Below are 11,344 nucleotides of genomic sequence, written 5' to 3'. Positions count from 1 at the left end.
CTGACCACACCCGAATAACACCCTGAAGTAACATTTACTTTTAATGGTGCTCGAACTTTCAGTAGCTATTTCTCACTTGCGCACAAACATTTCCTTCTCGCTGTCATTCTCCCTCTCTCTTCCTCTATCTTTCTGCACTGTCTGTGCTCTCTGCGCCAAATCTCTTTGTGAGATCCGATTCAATCGTAACATCCTACGACTGCATTCTGCACACCATCTTCGTGCTATGTGATGCTATCCTCAGGGTCAGTTTGTTCAATGGGGAAGCCTCTGTGAATAATTAATGTCTCTACAGTTGATCCAAATCTCCTCCAGGCAGAAATCACAATAATTGAAGACACCCTCCTGTAATTATAAAGTACAGTGTTAGATGGCACGATTGCACAAGTAACAAAACGCCAACCTCACCGCCGCTGTGTATAATCTGCAGATCAATAAAAGGGCTCATGTTTCCAACAGATAGAAGTGCAACCTGATACAACATAACCTGAAGATATTAATGTTTACAATGAAGTCCAGTGACATTCAGTGAATCCATCCATTCTAAAGCAGAGAAGGAGATGCGAATGTGTCAGCAACAAATGCAGTTCAGTCGCCAGACCTCTGATGTGGCGTCAGATACACACACAGTGAAATAATATTTCATAACAGTGATAACCAATACACACACTGAAATCATAATTAATCTCTGAAGTTTTATTAGGAAGGGAGGAGATTGCGCTGCCTCCTTGTAACACTGAGACTGGGAGCTGTCTCATTATCAATCACTGAATAAACATTTACAAAAAAATATTCCAGGCTACAAGACCGAAAGAGCAGGGAGACCGGACACTCCATTCTTCCACTGGTTGAAGTGAAGGGACTGCGAGTAAAACATTACCAAGTGAAGGAGCACAGTTAACACCGATTTATATCATTAACAGCAAAGGTAACTGCTTACCAGTAACTCCAACGGCTGCAAGAACAGGATAGTAAATGTCTTCTATCTGATAGATTACTGGATATCCCATTTCTGTGAGAAGCGGCGACTTCTGTTGGAGTGGAACCCACAGCTCTGGCAGGCTCTCTGAGCTGATCCAGTCCAATGGGCCCTGATTTATACCGAGGATAAGTCTCCACTGACACTGACAAGTTATACCCCTTATCATTGCTATTAATTACAGTCACTTGAACAAACACATTGGGCGGGATTTTGCTACGGCGGGCGGGTTGCGGTTGGGGTCGTGTTCCCCACATTTCGGGCTGGATTTTCCTAAATTCGTGTCTGCTGGTCCCGACTCCGTCCCGCCTCCAGGAGGCGGGATAGGCCCTTAAGGCCCTGAACAAGCCCTCAATTGGCTCTATAATCCCAACTGGCTTGAGGAGTAGCAGCTGCAGCTCAAGCATTAAATGGCAGATTTGAACAGGCTTTAATTGCAGGTGGCATAACTTTGCTCTCACAGGTCTGGGGGATCTTTCAGAAGGCTTCCCAAAGCTCTGGAAGTTTGCAGCCTGACAACCATCTCCAGTGTGACCTCCTGGGAAACCCCTCTCGCCACCTTCACTGAGCGCTTCCTCAACTGAGGCATCTACCAGAAGCATGGGAGCTTTTTTTGGCCTGCCCTTCTGGATATTACATGAGGCCGCCTAACAGCAGCAGCAACAACAGTTGCGCCAAGCTGCTGCTGCCCCACCTGAGGATGCACAGGCCAGAAGGGGCCAGCGCATGGAAGTCAGTCGGCGCAGGAGATACCCCCCAAGCAGGGTCTACAGATGCAGGGTCAGCTACCTCGACATGTCGCAGCGGGAGTGCCAAAGGCGGCTCCGACTTTCGCGAGAGATAGTGGCTGACATCTGCGCAATGCTGCAGCAAGACCTGGAGCCCAGAGGAGCAGCTGGACACCCCTTATCAGTGGCCATCAAAGTCACGATCGCACTCAACTTTTTTGCCTCAGGCTCATTCCAGGGATCAGCAGCAGCCATCAGCGGCATCTCACAGGCGGCCGCACACACCTGCATCAAGCAGGTAACCGATGCACTCTTTGCCATCGCGCACAATCACATCCATTTCACCAACGATCTAGCAAGTGTCATGGCGAGAGCGGATGGATTTGCGAATCTTGCAGGCTTTCCAAGCGTGCAGGGCATCGTTGATTGCACACCTGTGGCCCTTAAGGCTCCCCATCGCAATCCTGGTATATTTGTCAACCGCAAGGGCTTCCACTTCCTGAACGTTCAGCTGGTGTGTAACCACAAGAAGGAAATTTTGCATGTTTGTGCCAAGTACCCTGGCAGTTGCCATGACTCCCTCATACTGCGCCAGTCTACTGTGCCTCCGCTATTCAGTCCGCCAGACCAACTTAACAGATGGCTACTTGGAGACAAGGGCTATCCCTTGAGGACGTGGCTATTGACGCCGCTGAGGAGCCCATCCAATGCAGCTGAGGAGAACTACAACTCCAGCCACCTTTCCACCAGAGTCATGATCGAGCAGACCATTGGTCTGCTAAAGATGCGCTTCAGATGCCTGGATAGATCAGGTGGAGCCCTGCAATACTCAGCAGCCAGGGTCTCCAGAATCGTTGTGGTTTGCTGTGTGCTTCACAACATGGCACAGCGTCGTTGCTTGCAGATGGCCGAGAACCAAGTGGCTCCTGACATATCCTCCTCAGATGAGGAGGAGGAGGAGGAGGGGGAGGAGGAGAGCGAAGATGAACATCTTGCAGAGGCTCATCAACCAGCGGCAGCAGTGCATGAGAACATTGGTGGCCGGCATGCAAGGGACGCGCTCATAGTGGCCAGATTTGCTGAGCCTCGCCCTTGAGGGACTAGTGCCTCGCATCCTTTTACCTGAGCACCGACAATAGCCAGGGAGCAGCTGAGTTCTAGCGATGTGACCACCATGCTGACCTCAAAGTGAAAGTCCCATTCGCGAAATGACACACGCCACAACTACAGCAGTAGCCAACAGATGTTTTAATCACATTATTCTGATGGCTTTCAACCATAACACATTAAATTCCACCCAAGTGACTACCCTTGTGACTATTTGTGCAGTTTATTTCTCTTATGCGTGCTCCTACATAGTGGTACCCCAGTGGCATCAGCAGATGTGGAGGCCCCTTGCTCACTTCCTTGCTGCTCCTGTCTGGACACCTTTGGCGGGCGTCCTCTGGGTCTGCGAGCCTGTAAGGGCTGTGCAGCAGTCTGCTGCTCCTGCGGCTCTGCAGGGGTTGAGACGCCGATTTCACTTGGGTGCTGACTCAGGTGGAGCTCTGACCGAGGACTTGCCAGTGGCATGGAAATTTGAGCGCTGGGAGAGGAGCCCCCACCTCCTTGTTCGCTGCCACCATCATCCCTCTCATGGGTCAGGTCCCCCTCAGCACTTGCAAGTGGCGAGAGAGCACCTTGCTGCACATCAGGGGAGCCATGGGGACCCGTGTCGGGACTGGCAGTCCTTCTCAGAGGGACTGCCATGAAGGTCTGGTTTCTCCGTTCAATAGCTGCACATTGCTCCTCCAGAGATGTCAGTCTAGTCTGAACACTCACCATCTTTTCATCACTCGCGTGACGTATCTCCTCCATGGCCGTAGCCAGCCTTTCCACAGAGGTTGCCATCCTTTCCGTGGAAATGCCTTGATGCGCCAATGACCCCACAAAGGCTCTGCTTGCGTTAGCGGTGGACTCCTCCATTCGCTCCGCACTCACAGCAGCCCTGGAGGCAAAACCTGCCAGAGACTCCTGCATATTTTCCTGGAGTGCTATCACCGCTGATACTGTGGATCGACCCAGAGGCAGAGGGTCGACATGCAGCTGAGCCGAGCTGGGAGAGTGCTGCGCCCTCCGACTAGGCCTCTCCACTGCTGTCCCTGTCTCCACCATCTGCTGAGGCTCACTTGTGAGCTGTGATACACCAGGTGACGACACTACTCTATGTCCCGAAGGTCCCACCGAGGTGTCAGATTCCGCGCTGGTGCTGGGTGCTTTGCCTTCTGCTGACGCTGCGCCCTCAGAGGTTGCAGCTTCCTCTGAGGAGTCTCGTAGCTGAGGCTGAACCTCCTCCTGCGTCCTGGAGATGGGAGCTTGCGATGGACCTGTGGGGGAGTAAAGGAAAGTGTCAGAGATGAGAGGCCAGGGTTACCTGCACAGTGCTTATTGCAGATGATCAGAGGTCCATCTGTTAGAGCTTCCAAGTCATTATCAGCGAGTCATGCAATGCAATTGAGAGAGTTGGAAAACTCTTCTGTCACCAGCTTGCTCTGCTGCACCGGTCTCTCCGTCCCCCACTTGTGTGTCGTCCTGGACTCCGATGATCTCCAGGACCGCCTCCTCCCATGGGGTCAGCTGGGCTAAGGAAGCTGCCCCTCCCCCTGGCTTGGCTCGCTCTGCTCGGTTGTCAGCTCTCTTTTCCTGCAATGGGGGAGACAAGTGGAGTTTGAGCGAGAATGAATGAGTGAGTGTAGAGAATCGATGGCATAGATGCTTAGAAGGAGAGAAAGATGGAGTGAGATGGCAAGACCAAGGGCCCTCCCTATGTGATGTATGTTGCTTTCATAGCATGACAGTGATAGGGAGTGTGAGGGCTGCATAGTCCATTAGTTAGGTGAATGTGATCATAGAGAGCGAGGGAGTGGGAAAGGGTGCATGGATGTCAGTGCCAAGTGGGATGTGGAGGAAGAGATTGGTAAAGCTGAGAGCTGGCGAGGAAAGGCAATGGGGATCAGATTAAGAGTGATGGGAACATCATACTCACTTTTCCAGTGCGCAGAAGGTCATGGAAGCGTTTGCGACATTGTCTCCATGTTCTGATGGTATTGCTGGTGTCGTTCACTTGCTCTGCCACCCTCAGCCACAGAGCCTTGGTTTGCTTCTTCCTCCCCGAGGAGGGGAAGAGCACCTCCCTGCTCTTTTTCGCTCCCTCCACCAATGCCTGGAGGGCTGCCTCGTCAAATCTGGGGGATGCCTTCCTCCGACGTGTCGCCATGACTGATGATGTTCGAAGCAGCTGCTTGGGCGAGAAGCTTGGTAGTCTGCTGAAGTCAGGAAGGCTTGTGGAAGCCCTTAAATGAAGCAGCAGTGATGATGTCACGTGAAAAGCTCTCAGGCTAGGGGTTCCCATTCGTGGGGAATCAATTGGGCTATTAAATCAAAATTGCATCAGTTAGAGCTTCCAAGTCATTTGTGGGATTTTGCTACGGGGGCGGGTTTCCCACACGAATTCTGCACGATGTGGGAAATTGATGCAATTTTGATTTAACAGCCCAATTGATTCCCCACTTGTGGGAACCCCTAGCCAGAGAGCTATTAAGTTATGAAGTTCGCCTCTGATTTGCAGGCAGCATGGCGGTTAGCACTGTTGTATCACAGCGCTGGAGACCCGGGTTCGAATCCGGCCTCGGGTGACTGTCTCTGTGGAGTTTACACATTCTCACCGTGTTTGCGTGGATGTGCACGTTGATTGGCTATGATAAATTGGCCCTGGCAGCTGCTGCTGCCATCATCAGTCATGGCGACACATCGGAGTAAGGTGTGACGAGACAGCCAATCAACCTAACCCGCCCATCTTTGGACTGTGGGAGGAAACCGGAGCCCCCGGAGAAAACCCACGCAAACATGGGGAGAATGTGCAAACTCCACACAGACAGTCACAGTCAGCTGAGGCCGGATTCGATCCCGGGTCCCTGGCTTTGTAAGGCAACAGTGCTAACCACTGTGCCACCGTGCTGCCTGGAACATTGGGGACGGAAGTCGGATGGGAATGGATTCGGCCTCCTTACTGGGGCTTAGGGTGCCGCTTTCCCGCTTTGGGAACTGAGTTGGGGTCGGCAAATGGCCTTGTGCATTGTCTGAAACACTGGTTACTGAGTTGTCAAGGTAGGAAATCATAAACCAAAAGGACAACTCATTAACTGAAACTTGAACATCGACAACTGGTTAACCAAAAGTCAGAGCGACAAATGATAAACCAAGGAGGCAACTCAGTAACTGAAATTTCATCGTGGCAACTGGGTAACCAAAGATACAAGTCGTAAACTGAAATTTCAAGGAGGCAACTCAGTCACTGAATTTTGGACATCGACAACTGGATAACCAAAAGTTAGAGGGACAAATGAGTAACCAAAGAGCCAACTCATTAACTGAAATTGCAAAGTGGCAACTGGTGAACCAAAGATACAAGTCGTAAACTGAAATTTCAAGGAGGCAACTCACTAACTGAATTTTGAACATCGACAACTGGTTAACCAAAAGTCACAGTGACAAATGAGTAACCAAAGTGCCAACTCATTAACTGATTACTTGGCATTCACATTGGGGACGGAAGTCCGATGGGAATGGATTCAGCCGCCTTTCCGAGGCTTCGGGTGCTCCTTTCCCGCTTGGGGAACCGAGTTGGGGTCGGCAAATGGCCTTGTGCATTGTCTGAAACACTGGTTAATGAGTTGTCAAGGTAGCAAATCATAAACCAAAAGGGCAACTCATTAACTGAAATTTGAACATCGACAACTGGTTAACCAAAAGTCAGAGCGACAAATGATTAACCAAGGAGGCAACTCAGTAACTGAAATTTCAATGTGGCAACTGGATAACCAAAGGGACAACTCGATAACTCAAGTTTCAAGGAGGCAACTCAGTAACTGAATATTGGGCATTCAAATTGGGGGCCGTCGTCCGATGGGAATGGATTCAGCCGCCTTACCGGGGCTTCGGGTGCTGCTTTCCCGCTTGGGGAACCGAGTTGGGGTCATCAAATGGCCCTGTGCATTGTCTGAAACACTGGTTAATGAGTTGTCAAGGTAGGAAATCATAGACCAAAGAGGCAACTCATTAACTGAATATTGAACATCGACAACTGGTTAACCAAAAGTCAGAGCGACAAATGATAAACCAAAAGGGCAACTCATTAACTGAATACTTGGCATTCACATTGGGGACGGAAGTCCTATGGGAATGGATTCGGCCGCCTTACCGGGCTTCGGTTGCTGCTTTCCCGCTTGGCGAACCGAGTTCGGGTCGTCAAATGGCCTTGTGCAGTTTCTGAAACACTGGTTAATGAGTTGTCAAGGTATGAAATCATAAACCAAAAGGGCAACTCATTAACTGAAATTTGAACATCGACAACTGGGTAACCAAAAGTCAGAGCGACAAATGATTAACCAAGGAGGCAACTCATTAACTGAATACTTGGCATTCACATTGGGGACGGAAGTCTGGATGGGAATGTATTCAGCCGCCTTACCGGGGCTTTGGGTGCTCCTTTCCCTTGGGGAACGTTGGGGTCGTCAAATGGCCTTGTGTGCATTTTCTGAAACAAGGGTGGCGTTCGACCGGGCAAGCCAAGACAAGTCGAATGGTGGCAAAACCGCCTCGCTCCGCTGCGTGAGTGCCGAGATATGAGCTTTCAAAGTGGGGCCGGGGGTCGGATCTCAGCTAGCGGGAAAAAAATCGCCGAAGCCGACCGAAATAAAAAATAAAAATTTGGACGTCGGCCGAGGTGTCATTCGAATGGGCAAGCGAAGCCGAGTCTAGCGCTGTGAAAACCGCTTCAATCCGCTGCGTGAGTGCGGAGATATGAGCTTTCAAAGTGGGGCCGGGGGTCGGATCTCACCAGGCCGGGAAAAAAATGGCCGATGCGGCCGAAATAAAAAACATTTTTTCGGACGTCGGCCGAGGGGTCATTCGAATGGGCAAGCGAAGCCGAATCTAACGCTGTGAAAACCGCTTCAATCCGCTGCGTGAGTGCCGAGATATGAGCTTTCAAATTGGGGCCGGGGGTCGGATCTCAGCTAGCTAGGAATAAAATCGCCGAAAACGTCCGAAATAAAAAAAAACTTTTTGGAAGTCGGCCGAGGTGTCATTCGAATGGGCAAGCGAAGCCGAGTCTAACGCTGTGAAAACCGCTTCAATCCGCTGCGTGAGTGCGGAGATATGAGATTTCAAAGTGGGGCCGGGGGTCGGTTCTCAGCTAGCCGGGAAAAAAATCGCCGAAAACGGCCGAAATAAAAAAAAAAAATTTGGACGTCGGCCGAGGTGTCATTCGAATGGGCAAGCGAAGCCGCGTCTAGCGCTGTGAAAACCGCTTCAACCCGCTGCGTGAGTGCCGAGATATGAGCTTTCAAAGAGGGGCCGGGGTTCGGATCTCACCCGGCCGGGAAAAAAATGGCCGATGCGGCCGAAATAAAAATAAAAAATTTGGACGTCGGCCGATGTGTCATTCGAATGGGCAAGCGAAGCCGAGTCTAGCGCTGTGAAAACCGCTTCGATCCGCTGCGTGAGTGCGGAGATATGGCCGTTCAAAGTGGGGCCGGAAGTACGGAAGGAGAAAGATTTGACCGGCTGTGGCCGAAAAAAGTGCCGGTGGTCGGTCACAAAAGTCCAATCCGTCCCGCTGATTTGACACTTGTCATTTCTGGCAGGGGGGATTGGCGGGGTACCTGGAGATTGGTAGGAGGTGGTTTCTCGAGTCTTGGTCTGTTTTCCAGATTATTGTCTAGGGCCTCCAGTTCTGCAGAGACCGACCCGGGCTGCCGTCCAACCGACTTTTAACCCTTTTTGGGTGGAAATTTATTTCCATTTTTAACCAATTTTCGGGTTTTTGGTCGGGCTTAAAAACGGCAGCCTGACGCCCGGCAGAGGCCGGGGCTTCGGCTCCCTTGCGTAAGGGACCGTATACGAAACGATTAAAGCCGAAAAATCCGAGTTCAGAGCGGGAAAATTTATTCCCGAAATCGGCCGAAAAATTAAAAAATTCTCCTTTTCCGCCAAGAAGGGCGGCATTCGAACGGGCACGGGAAGCCGCGTCGAACGGTGTAAAAACGGCTTGGCTCCGACGCGGGAGTGCGGAGATATGGCCATTCAAATTTGTACTGGAAGTACAGAAGGGAAAAGATTTGACCGCCTTTTGCGGGCCTCGGGTGATGCTTTCCGGCTTGGGAAAGTGAGTTGCTCCCGGCAAATTGACATGTGCATTTAACGATTTCGAGACATGATTAACCAAAACACGGAAGTCCAATGGGAAAAGATTCGGGCCCTTTAAGCGGGCCTCCCGTGATGCTTTCCGGCTTGAGAAAGTGAGTTGCTCCTGGCAAATTGACATGTGCATTTAACGATTTCGAGACATGATTAACCAAGGTGTGGAGATGCCGGAGTTGGACTGGGGTGGACAAATGTAAGAAGTCACACAACACCAGGTTATAGTCCAACAGCTTTATTTGAAATCACAAGCTTTCGGAGCGCTGCTCCTTCTTCAGGTGAAGTGGAGAAATGCATAAAGACACAGCTTATATAGTCAGAGAATCATGTCAGATGTTTACAGGTAACCTTTCCAATTGCCATTTATCACACCTCGGCAGAGAGATAATCACAGCAGTCAAAGGTGTGAATGGTGTCCAAACAGGTCAGTCAGGGAAACATTACATCAAAGAACAATGAGGTGGGGTCACAAGGGGTCAAATATTGCAGATGCTGGGGTCTGTATGAAAAACAAAAAAACAGACAAAAAACATTTTTTTTGGCTGGAAATCACAGCAGGTCCGGTCGCATCTGTGTAGAGAGAACAAGCCAATGTCGACTCGAGTCTGGATGACCCTGCATCAGGTGGGGTTACATGTAGCGTGACATGAACCCAAGATCTCGGTTGAGGCCATCCTCATGGGTGCGGAACTTGGCTATCAGTTTCTGCTCGACGATTTTGCGTTGTCGTGTGTCTCAAAGGCCACCTTGGAGAATGCTTACCCGAAGATCGGAGGCTGAATGTCCTTGACTGCTGAAGTGTTCCCCGATTGGGAGGGAACACTCCTGCCTGGTGATTGTTGCGTGGTGTCCGTTCATCCGTTGTCGCAGTGTCTGCATGGTCTCGCCGATGTACCATCCTTTCCTGCAATGTATGAGTTAGACAACGTTGGCCGAGTCACATGAGTATGTACCATGTACCTGATGGGTGGTGTCCTCACGTGTGATGATGGTATCTGTGTTGATGATCTGGCATGTCTTGCAGAGGTTGCTGTGGCAGGGTTGTGTGGTGTCGTGGTCGCTGTTCTCCTGAAAGCTAGGTAATTTGCTGCGAACGATGGTCTGTTTGAGGTTAGGCGGCTGTTTGAAAGCGAGTAGTGGAGGCGTGGGGATGGCCTTAGCGAGGTGTTCGTCGTCATCGATGACATGTTGAAGGCTGCGAAGAACATGGCGTAGTTTCTCCGCTCCGGGGAAGTACTGGACGAGGAAGGGTACTCTGTTGGTTGTGTCCCGTGTTTGTCTTCTGAGGAGGTCTATGTGATTTTTCGCTGTGGCCCATCGGAACTGTCGATCGACGAGTCGAGCATCATATCCCGTTCTTACAAGGGCGTCTTTCAGTGTCTGTAGGTGTCCATCGCGTTCCTCCTTGTCTGAGCAGATCCTGTGTATTCGCAGGGCTTGTCCATAGGGGATGGCTTCTTTAACGTGGTTAGGGTGGAAGCTGGAGAAGTGAAGCTTCGTGAGGTTGTCCGTGGGCTTGCGGTAGAGTGAAGTGCTGAGGTGTCCGTCTTTGATGGAGATTCGTGTGTCCAGGAATGAGACTGTTTCTGAGGAGTAGTCCATGGTGAGTTTGATGGTGGGATGGAACTTGTTGATGTTATCGTGTAGTCTTTTCAGTGATTCTTCGCCGTGGGTCCATAGGAAGAAAATGTCGTCGATGTATCTGGTGTATAGCGTTGGTTGGAGATCCTGTGTAGCGAAGAAGTCTTGCTCGAACTTGTGCATGAAGATGTTTGCGTATTGGGGTATAGGTTACCTGTAAACATCTGACATGATTCTCTGACTATATAAGCTGTGTCTTTATGCATTTCTCCACTTCACCTGAAGAAGGAGCAGCGCTCCGAAAGCTTGTGATTTCAAATAAAGCTGTTGGACTATAACCTGGTGTTGTGTGACTTCTTACGTGATTAACCAAAACACGGAAGTCCGATGGGAAAAGATTCGGGCCCTTTAAGCGGGCCTCGGATGATGCTTTCCGGCTTGGGGAAGTGAGTTGCTCCCGCCAAATTGACATGTGTCATTTCTGGCAAGTGTCTCCGAACATAGTTTATGAGTTGGAGTTCGGGAAATCATTAACCAAGACGGAAGTCCCGATGAAGAAAAAAAAAAGGGCCATTTGCGGCGATTTGGGTGCTCCTGGTCGGATAGAGGTGGCCGTTTGACCCGCTGATTTGACACTTGTCATTTCTAGCAGGGGGGGTTGGCGGGGTACCTGGAGAATGGTAGGAGGTGGTTTTTCGAGACTTGGTCTGTTTTCCAGATTAATGTCTAGGGCCTCCAGGTCTGCAGAGACCAACCCGGGCTGCCGTCCAACCGACTTTTAACCCTTTTTGGGTGGAAATTTATTTCCATTTTT

Source organism: Somniosus microcephalus, unplaced genomic scaffold (genome assembly GCF_052327205.1).
Source record: "Somniosus microcephalus isolate GS21.2 unplaced genomic scaffold, FLI_Smic_1.0 unresolved_chr5, whole genome shotgun sequence".
Taxonomy (NCBI): Eukaryota; Metazoa; Chordata; class Chondrichthyes; order Squaliformes; family Somniosidae; genus Somniosus; species Somniosus microcephalus.
Note: the sequence above shows the minus strand (reverse complement) of the source record.